A 16,429-nucleotide genomic window follows, 5' to 3' on the forward strand; every position below is an offset into this window, starting at 1 on the left:
TATGTCATACCACACACACACACACACACACACACACACACACACTCACACACACACACTCACACACACGATGTATTAAACTGTCTGGGGATTCCTAGACATGATCCCAGACATCACCATCAAAGTTCACTTTTACTCCAAGCATCCTCCAGTGATTACCTCACTGCTGGGTCAGGTTTTAGTGAGTCATTCTCCGGCAATCTCTCCGTCTCGCACAACACACGGAAAAGGAATGCAGCTACAGACCGGAGGATGAAAACAAAAACACATGCTGGTAGCCATACGGAGGAATATGTCCTCTTTTATTCCCCGTAATGTAGGTTACATTCCTGCTCACTGTACTTGTCAGAGTAGTTACTGCAGCTGTAGTGCTAAACCTCTTCTAGCGACTGTTGTGTTGTTACAGTTTTTAATATTTTATTGTGGTTCTACTGAGCAGACAGACTTCACCATTTGACCACATAAACACAGTCAGACTGCTTAAGACTGGCTAGACGGAGTCAGACAAACCCCAAATACTAAGCAGCATCCTGCCAGATTTCCCTACTACAGCACACTGACAAGCCAGCGCAGTAAAGTCTGCTTCGTCTGGGGGTAACAAGCCTATGAGTCATACTTGGGAGTCAGTTGGGTAGGAATGCTAACAGGAGACCCCTAAAACCCACACCAGCGGAGACAATGATGTGTATATGTCATAGCCATACAACTAAAATGACTCATTTGATTTGTCCACCATCTGTGTTAGTCATCGGTTGTCTTAATACATGTACATAGGAAAGGAATACCACGCCGGCTAGACGATGACTTAAGGTGAGATCACGTGGATCCAACAAAAGCTTGTCTGTCACTTTGTTATTATTGTGTCTGAGTTTGATGTCTTTTCTTTGCTGCAGTCTTCCAGTACAATTCTTAAGTTGATTACATATCTGTGCAGGTAAAGGCTTTTGTCTGTGTTGATATACTCAAAATCTGTATTCTGCCTTTTCTGAACTCCTCTGAAGTCTGAATAGCAGATACAACCCTTTCCTGTTACCATTTACTGACCTCTGATTTAAAACAAACAAACAAGCAAAAAAACACTAAAGCAAGACTGTGTGACTTTTAAAAGGAGAAAAAAACATTTTCCTCCTCTGACAAATGAAAAGTTTAATTTAAAAGCAATAAAACGCACCACTGCTCAATTCAACCCTCTCAGGGGTGTTGCTGCTACAGCCTTATTGGTCTCACATGACCAGAAGCTTATGGTTGCTGGTTAACTTTAGCGAGATATTGCCCTATAACGGACATTACTAAGTCAGTTAACTTAATGAATCTTCTTGTCACTTGTTGCAACAATGGATGCTGTAAAACAAAAAAAACAGTGACATAATCTCACTTTAAGTAATGGTACTGCAGCACAGAAACTCTAGCTCTTGTTCCTGTGGAAGTTACCTGTAAGTCTCTCTTGACAAAAACATCTGCTCAATGAACATAATGTAAATGGAATATGTATTTTACCATTACCATTTCTGACAAATTCAATTTCAGAATTGTTTTTTTGGGCCACTAGGGGGCAGAAGACCTTTAAACCAGCTGAGAGATGCACATCCCTCCCATGGCTAAGGTGTTGGCAAGTGTGCAGGAGACATGGAGGGACATCCACATCCTGTTGGAATCGTCTTTTATCTGGTGAATGTAAGTCCAATATTCACTTTTGTTCACTTTTACAAATGTTTTGGCTTTCAACATCTCCTACTCAAAATATCTGGCTGGGTCTTAGCATGCCAGTGGTTTGACTTTCTTCACCAGCTAGTTGCTAACTTTTGTCTGTTTGCCACTGCTTTAACCAGAGGTTCTTTACTGAAAACAGGGTTGATGGGAGGACAAAAAGACAAAAGAATGCAGTAAACTAAATATGTTTATTTCATTTTTAAATATAGAAACATTGATTAAATTGAGTTTTGCAAAGAAAAGTGCTGAAAAAACACTTTTCGCCCCAAATATGTACATTTAACTGTTTATTTTTACTCCCTGAAAATCACCTTGTCATTTGTTCTTCCTGGCTTTCTGGCTGCTGTGGTCCTAGCTATGGTCTTTGGCAGGCCTCCGTGACGGCTTGCTCCCATAAGACGGTATATTGTGGCGGCCTGATGTCACAGAGGTGAAGACTGTTCACTTTACATCTGGGTCTAAAGGGGTGGTGATCTGCTGAGTTAAGGCCTTTTTGGAAAGCAGAGGACAAGGTGTCATTGGGCCCCTGCATGAATATGAAATAGCAACGTCCATGATGTTGATTCACACTCCAGACAAATACTGTCAAAGCTAAGGCTAAACACACTTAGCATTTTTTGATTAGCACTCAGTGTGAGTAAGACGGGAGAAAGTTGCTGCGCTCAGTGATGTTTGTTGTGATTACTAATGGCAAGGGTTTGTGCAAATGATTGATGGCAAGTAGCTGTCAGCGATTCAAGTTATGATTCAGCTCCGTTTAATCATGTTACCAAACCATGAGGGATTCTTTTTCAGTGACTTAACTTTCTTCAGTTTAAGTGTTGTTTTTGTGCTGTTTCAGACTAAAGTATGCGGCTTCCACGAATATATTTACTGCTGATCAGCTGTAGCGAGTAAGGACAGAGAATAAGGAAGGAAAACGAGTCTTACAGTCCTTCTCTGGCTCATCCTTGATCTACATATGGAATTTTAGAGAAAAACCACATCAGGCCTTTTTCCACTTCCCTCCAACTTTAACCCTCCACACCCCCACCTCTGTATTCCCGTAAGTGCTGCAAGTTGGATAATGAGGAAATTGGCTTTTGGAATCGCGGCAGCATTGGCATGCGTGGCAGAGAAAGTGTCAAAATAACAGAGAAAACAAAAAGGAGCTTTACTGGAAGTTGTCCAATTAAAAACAGACATTGGACAGTAGATATGGAAGGCCAGAGGTTAATGTCTGTTTTCTGGTTTGGACAAGAACAATGATAATGTGCAGCTACTCTCTCTGAAACACAGACATAATGTAGGTTTGTGCTCACACATACATTTGTAGCATGCACGCAAACACAATGGTAATGTGCATGTACACACACACACACACACACCCACACACATACACACTCACAGCACTGGCCAGGTTAGTGCTGGCCTCCTCATGCAGAGTCTAGACAGGAAGCTGGTCCATGCCAGATTAGGGATTTTCTCCCTCACACCCTCACACCATTACACACACACACAAACACACACTCACGCACACTCACGCACACACACACGGTTACACTGCTGACAGTCATCTTCTTTCAATATGTCTGTGTGTATTGTGTGCTTGGATGTGTGTCAGACAGAGGGAAAAGAGAAACAAAGGGAGGTAAAAGCAAAGAGACTTGGTGACAGAGCTGTGTGTATACGTAGATTTGTGTGTTTATGTGCTTGTCTGTCTTTGTTTTGCACAACATAAAAAAAAACTCAGACAAAGAAACAGATTCCGTGTCAGAAGCTTTTTTTAAACTCTATTACTCATTTACGTCGACTTTCCACCCATTGAAATGATGAGTCTGAGGCGCAGTGTGAAAAGTTCAACTTGTCCTTCCCAGGTACAGGGGCGCACTGTATCCTGTAGTGCTTAGCTAAATTAAACCGAGCCCCTACTGTTCTCATCTGCTCACCTGTAGCCCCTGCCAGGCCCGGCCATGACCTCTGAACCCACACAGATGGGTCTGCATAATAAGACACGGGCACACACGGCTAAGTGCCATCTTGGACATGTTTGATGGGTAGCTATATAGGACTAGGAAAGTCTGAATACTGTATGTATTGGAATGCTAATGTACTGACCTTTCTGAGCAGGTGAGGGCGTGTGTGAATGTGTGTGTATTTATATTTCTCTGTGTGGGTTTGACTGAGCTTTTAGGTGTAAATACAGATGCTAATAGAAGTGTGTACTTACTGTACACAATCTTTGTCTCTCTGTGTGTTATTGGCCCGAGGCCAATGGCCCCCGTGCCCTGTGTATGGCAGGTTGGGCTGTACTTTTCACTCTAGCTGTATGAATATGCATGGCCTCCTGGCTTGTTAGACATGGCAGTATAGATATGGATTATAAAGAGCTTTCTTAAAATGTTACATATGGTTGAAACTGTGTTTAAATTTGCCATTTTCAAAGGAAGAAAACAAACATTTTTATTTAAGAAATAGTTCAGTTTGAGGTGAATTTTACAGTTTTGTATTATTTATTATTATCTTATTTTGTTCTGTATTGACAGAATGAATGTTTTTAGGACAAGTTGCTGTAGACCTATGACTTATATGAATTTACAGACATGTATAGTATGAAACAAAACAGTTTCAAAATGAACCCTTTCAGTCTCTCTTTTTTTTTTTTAATCTGCCTGCATTCCACCTCAGGACGTGAAATATTTGACATTGACACAAAGCAATCCCAATCCTTTTTTCATTATATAAGGTTTTAAGTGCTATTTTTAGATGTTAGTCATCTCCACCAAAGTCCTTCTGTTTGACACCGCCTGAATATATGAGCATATTTACACCTTGTCTTAGAGAATATATGACATATGTGCACTGGCCACTGCTGCATTAACAGTATATTTCATCCCCTTCTTGGTTCAGTCTGTGAAATGGTCCTCTTCATTTCCCACATGAGTGGTTTTCTTATCATCCAGGCCCCCTCTCGCCTGCCCCAAGTGCTGAGTTAAAGTCGATAAAACACCCAAATATTCTGTTAAACATGGGCGGCCTCTGCCATGTGGCCGCTCCCTGCAATGCCTCCTGGGTAATTATGGTAATAACTCAGCCGTCAGAGGCGAGGCCAGAGGCCCCGGGATGACGAGGTCAGACCGGAGAGCCTGAGACGAGAGGAGTAGCGGTGGCGGTGGAAGTGGGACGACGGGGTCAAGGTGAAGCAGGCTGGGCTCTCACGTTGCTATCCCATAAACCCTTGCTGTCACATCAGAGGCCGCTGGATGTATGTGGACATTCCCTCTAATATGTCCTCCTCAACAATCAAGATGCTGATGAGGGATGATGACAAGTGTTTGAGTAGCTCGGTTATCTTACCTTGACTGACAGACGCCTGGTTGGCTGGTCGGTAGGAAGGTCAAAACGCGCCGCTGTTTGGGCTGTCGGACTGTTGAAACTAGAGATTACTAATTGTTGTGAGACATTTTACTGTAATGGCAAATATTGATGTGGTTTTGTAAAGCAGATTGGGCAGTCCACCATATTATTATTTATTTTTTTTTCTCTTTATTGAGACAGTCAGAAAATTGAGAAAGGCACAGGACAAAATGTTCTGGCGGAATCTGATCCATTATGGGTACACGTGGTCCCAGAGACGGAGGTGTACACCATCACTTTCAGAAATTAAAATCGACTTCTTTGTATTCTCTGTATTGTCTGACTGCTTGCACACTCTGACGACAATCTCTTGTGTGATGAATAACTGAGCAAAAAGCAGAACAGACTCAACTTTCAGTAGATCCATCTGCTCATATTAGGCTTTGATTCGAACACATATTGTATATTTACATTCTTTACTTTATATACCTTAGTCTTTATACAGACACTGAACTGTTAAAATTATTGTAGTGGAGGTTAATAAAGAAGTTGGTATTTCTCATAATTTACTGATGTATTTAGATGCCAGTGTCAGATGAATTACCATTTTATTTCAATTAGTGGACAATCAACTAATTCTTTGTCAGGCAATTTAAACATCAAATAACAGTAAAATACTAATACAGTAGTTATGTCACTACAGTGATTAAGCATTTTAAGAGCAATTTAAGTCAATATATCTGAATTATTTTGAAAGGAAGAAAGATTAAAAATAGTAACAACAGAAGTAAAAACACACACTCACTGTGTTTTGTGTGTGCGTGTGTGTGTGTGTTCCGGGCGTCTACGCTTGCATGTGTGGCCCAAGCCTTTCTTACATAACCTATATTTAGACTCAAAGTTATGCTAGATGAACAATGACAGAAACACAATATTCCCCCATATTCTGTCCAAATTCTGGTCAGGGGGGGGAGACCACAGGAAAATGTTACCATTCAATCACCATTTTGGCTTCTTCAGCATTTCTTCATTTCCTTGAACCTTAAATTTTCCCTTCTTGTGCTACTCCTTCATCACCCCAGCCAAGGCTTTGTCTAGGTCATTCCACTCTCTTTGCATAGAAATATCCGCTCTAAAGTATAAATTTGATAGAAAGTGGAGTGAAGTGACAAGTGTAATAATTTCCAGTGACACACATCTCCATTCAGACCGAAGTTTAATGTAAAAGTGATCAGTGCCTGGGCTATTATCACAGGCATCCAGATGTCAGGGAAAATGAGAAAGCTGCATTCAGGGAAAGTGTGAGTAAAAATCTACCACCGCATTGCAATGAATAACCCCACAAGGCACCAGGAAGCTCTCCACTTAAGTTATTTTGAAGCCTAACCAGTATTAGTATTGATAGACATGATCTCAACCTTAATTTGCGCCATAGATCACAATTCTCATCTATATTTTTCTGTTTTAAAATATGAGCAAGTGCCAAGCCTTAAATATCAAAACCCATCAGTATATTCCTGACCTGCTTTATTGAACCCTCATTCGTGCTTACGTAGTTACATACTGTAGTTTATTCACTGCCATCCACCCCGCGGTTCATTGAGACCCCTGACCTGTAAACAACTATAAATATTTATTTGCGTCGGCTTGTCTAAAAATAACTGTATTACAATGGAGTGTCCTGGAAGAGGTCCAGGAGAGTTGTGCTGCTAGCAGTAGTCAGCATTCAGAGTCCGGCCTCCGTGTCCAGAGAGAGATAGGGCAGTGTCAAGAGGCAGACATATTGATAGCTTTGTGGTCAACAGGAAAAAAGTCACTTAGCCAGGAATCCTTTGGGTCCAAGGATGTATTTCTGGAACACGCAGACGGAAACAAGGAGTGATGCACAGTGGTTCTCCAGTGACATCCATAAACACTATCCCTGTCCTTTTTACAACATCAAAGTGCTGAATTTTAAATGAAAGCAGTGATTCCAAGGTTACAAATATTATAAACTGTCTAACTGTCAAAGTGTGAACAAAATAAACTCTTAATAGAACAAAGTATCTATAGATTTATAGAGTAGTCATCATGTGAAAGTTTTGATGCAGAATATAAAATAGATGCAGAATAAAAGCTGATGTGTGGAATTGATAACAGACCGTGTTGATGCAAACGTGTTATTTTTGTCTACTTGTAGTTCTTTTCTGCACTAGCATTATTGCCACTGACACAATATTAGGCCTCATCCATCAAGCAGTAAAGAAACCCTGTACCATGAACCACTTTTGCCTTTCAGATCTAAATAAAAACGTGGAGGGGTTCTAATCAGGGACTTATCCTACTTCAGGATTGTTATATTGACAGATTTTGTAAAAATCCCAAACTTGACAGTGGCACAATGACATGGGTTTGTTATCGCATAACTCACATTTACTACTTTTGAAGATGAAAGCAAAAAGGGTTTATAAACACACATTACAAAGATAAACTTGATAAAAAATAATATAATAAAAAAAGAAAATGCTGCCTTTTTTCTATGTCAACATGCTCCACACTGCTACTCTAAGGCAACATTCAACAAGAGCTTTTAGTTTGCAGGTACAAAGGGACATGTATGTATTTCTAAGTAATACACACAAGTAAAATATAAATACACTTTCTGAAAATAAACCTGTGTTAAATATAATATGTGAAGAATAGAAACAAATCAACATCTCAGCAATAATCAACTGTAAGATACAGATTTTGATGGCCGGTGTGTCGGGCCAGGGTTTGTAACACAGGTCCGTTTGGGCTCGTCCCATCACTGACTAGGAAGATATGACGTGCAATGCTGGATACACTCACATGTGAAGGAGTGATCCCAGAGCAACAGCTTGGACTGAAGCACGGTCTGCTCAGAGGCAACCCGATTCAAACTCAGCTCTGTGGCGGATAATTCTATTGTGTTTCGTATTGTCTTCATTCTTTGTGCCAACGCTATATGCCAGTCAATATCAAACTGTCTGCCAGTCTGGTTCAGTATGAGACACAAGTCTCACTCCGCAACTTGTGCCTCTCCTTCCCAATCCCTCCTTCACCCCCAGAATGCAATAAATGTCCGGCCATCATTTATTTTAATTCACTCCCCTCTTGCACAGATGAAATGGATTCGTAACCTTGTAGGACAAGGACGTGCATGCCGTCTGCCGTCAGTTGCTGAGTTATTCTCTATTCTTCTAGCATAGAGAAAGAGAGAGAGAGAGAGAAAGAGAGAGGGAGAATGGGAGAGAGCGAGAAAGAGGCCCAATGATGAAGAGAAATAGTCTGGCATGCAAATTGCCGGCTGCCATGTCCAATGAGGAGGCCTGGTGGAGATTGTCACCGTAGAAACTCTGGACAGGGTTAACGAGGCTGAGGGAGAGACAGAGCTTAAAAAGACAGCAGCAGTGACGGAGGAAGGGAGGGAAAAGTCTGAAAAAACTCAGAGTGTGATTTATTCGCCAAATCAAGGCACGATGAGTGGATTATGGCTAGCCTAATGAGAAGAGTGTTTAGGGGATAGCTAATTGGACGTGACCAAGGAGAAGAATGCTAAGAACGGGCAGAGATGGGGATTGGGTGGCGTATGTCAGTCAGCCGACAGTAGTTTAACTCAGAGTGAATACAGGTGTGTAGGGGTGCAACAAATAATTAATCTGCGGATTATTTCCATGATTAGTCGTCTAGTCTGTGAAATGTTAACAAATAGTTTAAAAAATGACATTAGCAATTTCTCAGAGATTATAATAATGTACGCAGTTTGCTTGTTTTGCCTGACTAACAGTTTAAAACTTTAATAAGTGCAATTCGCCATCATATAGAACAAAGAAAAACACAAATCATCACATCTGAGAAGCTGCAACCTGGGAATGTGTCGTGTATTTATACTTTAAAAATGAATGAAACAATTATTCGATTATGTAAATAATTGACTAATGATTTTCTGTCTACGGGTGTGTTGTCACACCTCAACAGAAAACCCTCCGTTGGTGCCATGTTTAACCCTCCTCCTGCACAATGTCCTTTGTTTATGCTACATCATATATATATATATATATGTGTGTGTGAATAAAAAGCAGAATTTCTAGTTCGTGCCTTGTTGTTCAGTATCACAGGAGAGTAGAAACAGTTGATTATCAGTCTAGCATATGTTTGATATGTGACTGTTATTCCGTCAGTGGGTTTTTGCATTTATCTCACCTACATGTCAACTATTTGTGCAATCATTTTGAAATTCTGCGCAGATCAGCATCATTTGCTTGTTTGCTCTCCTGGAGAATCAGGATGGAGTCAATTCGTATTAGAGACTGACTATTAAATCTCAGCAGTGATCATGCTGATTTCTATCTTTGTTCTGAATTGTATTTAAGTTTAAGTAGCAAGGAAGTCGAGAAAATCTGTAAACAGCCGTCCTCCCTTTTAGGTAATAAAAAACAGCCTTTACTTCCTCTAGTTGGGTCATCACTAGACATCCAGCAATGTTGTATCGCCCACTAGAGGGTAGTATTTAACTACAGGCAGCATTTAATATTTATTCATACTTTCTGCTATACATGACATCCATCATTGCCTGCATGTATATCTTTATTGTTTGGTTATGTTAAGTTCTGATTTTCTCCACGTGTCACTTGAAGCATTCTGGATTTAAAAGCTCATAGAGTCGGGGTCATTTTTAGTCTAAATGATTCGATAAACAGAAGAACCTCAGCCTTTTTCTCTACACTCATTTCTAATGTTTTGAGCGTAATGTCTCCTGATCAAGTGAGTTTCTTTTGCGTTTAAGCTCAAAATGATGTCCAGCGAACAAGGGTGAAGCAGAAATTGTGCAGTGTTCTTTGTTGTTTATTTATTCCAACCACCACCTGCTGAGGGATGTGAATATTTTCTTCTCATGATCGTTCATGTTTTTTGTTAACTCTCCTACATATACTTAGAAAATGTAAAATGTTGTGGTAGTGGATTTGAGAAGATTATTGGTATTTTAAAATGAATTGCGTGGATTTAGAACGATTTAATTTGGAGTAGCAATGTAAGTACATATACAAGCCCGATACAACTATTTGTGTCACCACCTGCTGCTGTTACTGTTTAATTTTAGGATTTTTGGACATGATGCCATTGCCTATAGGCTCCCTGTTTCTTTCTGTATTAGCATTTTGTACAAAATAATAATACATACTTGTATGATTTAATAGATATTCTGTCCTCTTGCACCAAAATTACAGAAGAACCTTTTGAATATTATTCATTGGATTTCCACATATATGGTTTATTAAATCAACCTCTCATTTTAAAGCCATCAGTTTCTTTTCTTTTCATTGAATGCAGATCCTCTTAGTGATGACATTTCCTTTGTGTGTCCACTGAAGTCCTTGGAAATGTTTGTGTTGCATCAATTTGATCGCCGCAGCGTCTCTCTCATTTCATGAGTGCAGCAGCATGCACATTTGAAATGAGTTAGGACACAAATGGGATTAATGCTTGCAAGACATCTCCTAAAGCGTTTCCACCTGTAATGTTGTTTGCAGATGCACTAAATGAGATGTCTCAGTGGGAGCGAACGTCTCTGTATGCAGAGCTGAAGGAAAGAGGCCTGCACCAGGCTGCACTGTGACCCTCCTGATGCAGCGCCTACATTCTGGCTCCAATTTCGACAGGACGTAGCATATAGGGAAAGAGACAACATGGGAAATGTGATTACACGGTTGCCTAATGTAAGGGAATCTCATTTGTTTTGTCGGCCGTTTGATTGTTCCTTTCTGCGCTGGCAAATTTAGGAAAATACAATGCAGATGTGGAATGAGGGCGAGCAGTCACTGTTACCACCCAATCTCAGGAAGTGTGTTTTGACTTTGAGAACCTCAAACTTATGTTAGTGTAAGACACGGTGGGAGGAAAAATGATTTTCAGTACGCCCCTTGTAGATTTATAAAGGATGTTTCTTCACACACAGAAATAAAAACACACACAAAAATATAAACACACATTTATCTGAAACTGTGGCAAGTCAGGGAGTCTTTTTGTCTGTACAGGACAAAAAAGAACTACAGAAAAGAATACAGTCAGCTTGATTATCGTATAATTATGTTCAGAGCATTGTGCTCAAAACATAACTGTAAAAATAAAATCTAAAACCTGGTCTTAGGGTGCAGACTGTGGCCACAGGGCAGGACTATGACGTAAGATGTCTATTAAAGGAAAAGACTTTCCTAACCAAGATGAATGACTGAAATCGAGCTCTGGCATGACAAACGAGGGCTGAAGTGTTGCAAGTGTTTTATGACGGTCCCTAGGGTCCTTATCTCCCATAACCCCTGACCCCTCGACCTTTTAAACCACAAGGGTGATTACAAGTGGCCAACCAATGGAATAACTGCTACACTGTTGCCAGTAGAGTACTGTTTCGCACAACCTCACACTGTGGTGGAGAATTATACAGTAGGATATTTTAATCGGTACATTGACTGTAAAACAGAAGACACTTGTGCATCATACTGAAATACATAAGGAAAACTATGATGTAGATTAACAGTTTTTAGAAACTTGGTCATTATCTGCAGACCTCTGCCTCAGATGTTCTAGATTTGTGTTATCAGTGGTCCTGAAGTGTGTATGCGATCAGCGGGAGAGTAGCCTGTATGGCGTGCTGTCTGCTGCCGCCTTAACCGGTCAGCAGAGTGATGAGCAGGGGTCTCACTCACTGCTTATCCGCCACACCTGTCATGTAACCGACTATGATATCTGTTCCCCATGGGACGCATAACTGTTTGACACTGGCATTTTTCACCGCAGGCTCTGACAGCAACAGCAGCACTGACCGTTAAAACCCCAGGGCAGGTAGTAGTTTATCGAACGCCACTGAGGTGAAAGAGCAGTTGTGTAAAGTAGAGGAAAGATGAGTACATTTTTTTAGCCTTTGGGTATAATTTTAGGATCCACAAAGGTAGTAAAAGTGTGATCTCATTGCCATATCACTACAAGAGATAAATAAGTTGATTTGACTTTTGCTGCAGCATGTGATTAGTTGTTTGTTTACTGACAGGATGAATTTTGGGTGAGGACAGGTAATGGATGTACACGTGCACCCGCGGATGCGAGTGTAACTAGCTACTGGAGATGTACATCATTTTCCGTAACATTGCAGTCTGAGATTAGTGCGAGGTCCCAGGGGTCTCGCTCGTCACTCCATTTCCTAAATTGACAGCTGGAGAAACTCTATTCCACCGGACGTGATAAACGACACGGGGTGTCGGAGGAGTGTGTCGCAGAAGAGAGAAAGGAGTGATAAATGGGGGAGGTTGGGAGGAATCAGGGCAGATGAAAGTTGTTGGGCACTGAGAAATGACTGACAGCTCATTATGAAAATCTGAGAAGGGAGTCTAACTTGTTCAGCCGAACTGTTTTCTGTATTTTATTTTCTTCTCACCAATACCAAACACACTGAATAGGGACACAAATGTCCACTAATATTGAGGCCTTTAATTGTCTGTGACTGACTTCTTTTCAGCTGTTGAGAGTGAGCAATGCAAGAATAACAAAAATTCAAAAGATTCAAGACAATAAAAGCTAAAATGCAAATCCATTCAGGCTGTAAAAACCCACTGATACTAGAAGCAGTTGGGTCCATTGAAGCTGTTTTTCCTATTTATGTAGTGTATACAAATCTGGAACAAATGTGCTGTTGGTTTTATAAATAGCCGATAGTACAAAAAAACATATATCGCGGGAACACTGACACTGCCGAAAAGAGGTTTTGGCTAAAATCTTTCTCTAATACAAATAATAAAGTAATATATTTTTTTATTTGTGGATGGACATCAAACATTCCTGTTTTGAACAGAATATACTTGTAATGGTTCAATGGTTGTAGTTTGGTTCTGGGTTTGTTCTTTCAATTCCAGGAGAAACTTTACCTTGTGAAGCTTTCAACCTTTCATCAAAGGCTTTTCAGTTCTATTTCTGACCACAGGGACCTTTGCACTGGACATAGGTTACTATTTTGGCAAGACACCACCGTTTTTGTTAATTTTTTCCTTATTCTCTACAGTATAACCATTGTCATTTACATTAATAGCGTATACAAAGCTATAAGTCACCCATCAGGACATTAGAAAGCTGACGGAAACCCTTGAGATTGCCAGTTGGCATTGTTTTATTGGGTATTTTCCCTCAGTACTCTTACTAGCTTCTTGCAACCTCACTCAATTTAGTTGTTTTAGCCCCCTATGGCCGTGTTGCTGATTTTGAATAAGTGCTCAGGGCAAGAGGGGTCAGCTGCAATTTCAGCCGTAGCTAAACTGGTCTATTCTAATGTGAAATCTGAGGTGACTTTGACTTTTGATTAATGACAGTTCTCCAAAGGACATATCACCAGGAAAACTTTCCACAGCATGAAAATCACTTCCAGTAAGAGACGAAAACATCTATATCTTTATGCATACAGAATTCGGCACTGACTGCATTCAATGTGAAATAATACCCAGGTGCCGTTACAGGAGGCAAACAGTGAAAGTGTTTGTTATTAAAATATTTGTACTTCTTGGGCCCCAAAGGCCCCCAATGCCTTTTCTCACTTATGCATATTTCCATTATAGTGACATCAAGCAAACAGAGAAATGCTGCTGCCGCTTCTCCTGTTCTCTCTCCTTCTCTCTCTTGAGTGCTTCTCTCACAGGCTGTGAAAACAGCAGCCCCAGGGAGTATTCGTATCCCATGAGCCCTTGGGGTAGAAGGCCCGAGGACACGCTATGGGGATGTATTGAGGGGCGTTGTGGGGGAAGAGGAAAGCTGCACATCTCAATATGAAGACTATAGATAAATGTAAAGCAGATAGCGGTTGAAACGAATTGGCCCATTCGGGATTTTAGCAAAGGGATTTGAAGATAATGAGAAAACGAGAGCGTAGTGGAGACCGATGTAGGGACCACAAACAGATGAGCTGCTGTTAGAGTTTGACAAATGTAGACAACTGAAAACAGTCCCAAATGAATAGAAAATAGTGAATCTTTCCTTCATCATGCTTTTATTTTTAATGGTGATTGGCAAACCACACTACTACCACCATTCTCTGTAAATAAATAGAGATGAATAGACATTTAATTTTTGGTATGTCTTATATTCACCATGAGCAGGAGCAGCATGAGCAGTTTCCAACATAAGAAATGCCAAGACATCCAAAAGATCAAGTTTAAACTTTGTCCTGCACTAATATTGTACACACTACTGTGTGTGTCAGCCATATAGTCACATCAACTGCTAAGAATAATTAATCAAATCTGTGAATAAGCACAAGATCAAAGGGTGTGGGTGTAGTTAGGATATGAAGTATAGCTTGATAATATTATAACTAAATATTTGTCAGGGTTTTACGAAACAGTTTTTACCAAAGTGAGTTATTTTGCCAGAAAAACCATAATTAAGACAGGTTTCATTCAAAATAAATGAAGAGTTATTAAATTTACCAAAACATTTCTATCAGAGGTCAGCTGAATTCATTTCCTGTCAGGTGTGCCCGCGCTGTACTCGCTGCGCAGTGTTTGAGTGTTTGTTATGCCGACCAAGAGCTTTACCAGAAGTAAGACTGTTGAATTGTGGGACAAAGGTCTCTGTGTCTGTACTCTCCTGTATGATCTTATTATCTGTCAGCCAATTTAACAGAGAGGCCTTTGGGGAGTGACAATGAGGATGTAGGGGAGGAGGAGGGGACGCCCTCACACACACACACACCTCTGCTCTAATTCACACTGACCTCTGCGGCCTCTCCACAATGCCTGTTTTCGTATTTGATAGAAAAATCGATAGCCTTGCTGGCAGAGAACAACCTCCATGAAGAATTAAAACAAGGAAAGTGTTGGTAGCGGTCAATCATTTTTCTGTCCACTAACACCACACTTACGGATGCAGCGATGAATAAATGTCGTTTGCCTTTCAGGAACTTGCTGTCATCATCATCTCATAGCTGAAATTAGAGAAACAATACTTTATTTTGTTCATATATATATATATAACATATTCATGTATGTTATAGTATGTCATTTAAAACTTCATATTCTTACTGCATATGATCTTGTTATGCAGATGATTCTCACTTGACATTAATACTGGATGTTCATTGATTAGTCAGTCTGTCACTAGTATCTGGCATTTTGAGATAACTGGAATCAGCCAATGTCTTTGCTTACATGGAAGATAAACTAACTAAAGGGTTAGGGTTAGACAAACAAACAACTTCAGACACATCTACAGGTCGTCTTGTCAGTGTGGCTGCTGTGGAACAATGTTAAAGCTCTCCCTTGTCAGTTTTGGGAAGGTGGTGAAAAAGTTGGTTTTCAACCCTGTACTATAACTGTAACTGTAACTGCTGTTAACATATGCCTGAATTTCCTATAGAAAAGAATTGTATGTGACTTTACTTGGTTTTGATATCAGCCATTGGCAGCCCTGCTCTCTAAATGTCAGCATTGGCCAGTCATTTGACAACAAATTTTAAGTTTGTGAGGTAGCTAGACTCGCAAGATCACCAAAATCATGAGAATCCTTTTTGCCAGGCTTCAGAAAAGAAGTTGATGTGTCTACTAGATGTGGAAAATGATATCATGCCTCATATCATGATGAGACATTACTCAGCCATCGATGGCACAAATCTTTTATTTTGTCTTGTCTAGTTTTATATCAGCCGATACACAGGTGTGGCGGATACTTTTTTTTTTCCTCTTACAAAACACAAGACATAAACAAAGAATCTTGATATGGATCTCTTAGATTTGTTTTTTTTTCCTACAAATTATAACCAAGATGCAAAGCGGGACATTTTACAGTGCACAAATCAACCTGTCAGTGCTCTCTGCTGGACTGAATACGTAATTTCTAAAGCATTTCTGTACTGCTGCTGTTATTTATTCACCAACACACTGATACCAATATATGCCCAAGGCTAATATCAGCAGATATATCAGTGTTGCCAGTTCACTGGTCTAGCTCTACTACGAATAATGTTGTGTATTTTCCCAACTTGGTCATACTACCAAATCCCCAAACTTAGGCTTCGATTATAGCCAATGATTAAAGAAAAAAGAAAGAATCATGTTTGCCATGTAAGGACTTTATACAACGTCAGCTAGCAGTAACCGTGGTAACAGTTATTTTTCCAAATGTGGCTGTTGCAAGGTCAAGCAGCGTAGACAGGCCTCTCTCATGCCAGTCTTGAGGCCATTCTGAACAGATGTTGGCACAGCCAGCTGGACATGGCGACCTTGAGTAAATCTCAGAGGGGTCTTCTTTGGCAGCATGGGCACCCAACTCCCCCCCCCTGGCAATGGAGACCCAGTGCAGCAGGGTATAAGCAAGCGATATATGTGTGTGTGTGTGTGTGCGCAAGCGT

This window comes from Morone saxatilis, unplaced genomic scaffold (genome assembly GCF_004916995.1).
Source record: "Morone saxatilis isolate NCDOM2014 unplaced genomic scaffold, NCSU_SB_2.0 Contig7, whole genome shotgun sequence".
Taxonomy (NCBI): domain Eukaryota; kingdom Metazoa; phylum Chordata; class Actinopteri; family Moronidae; genus Morone; species Morone saxatilis.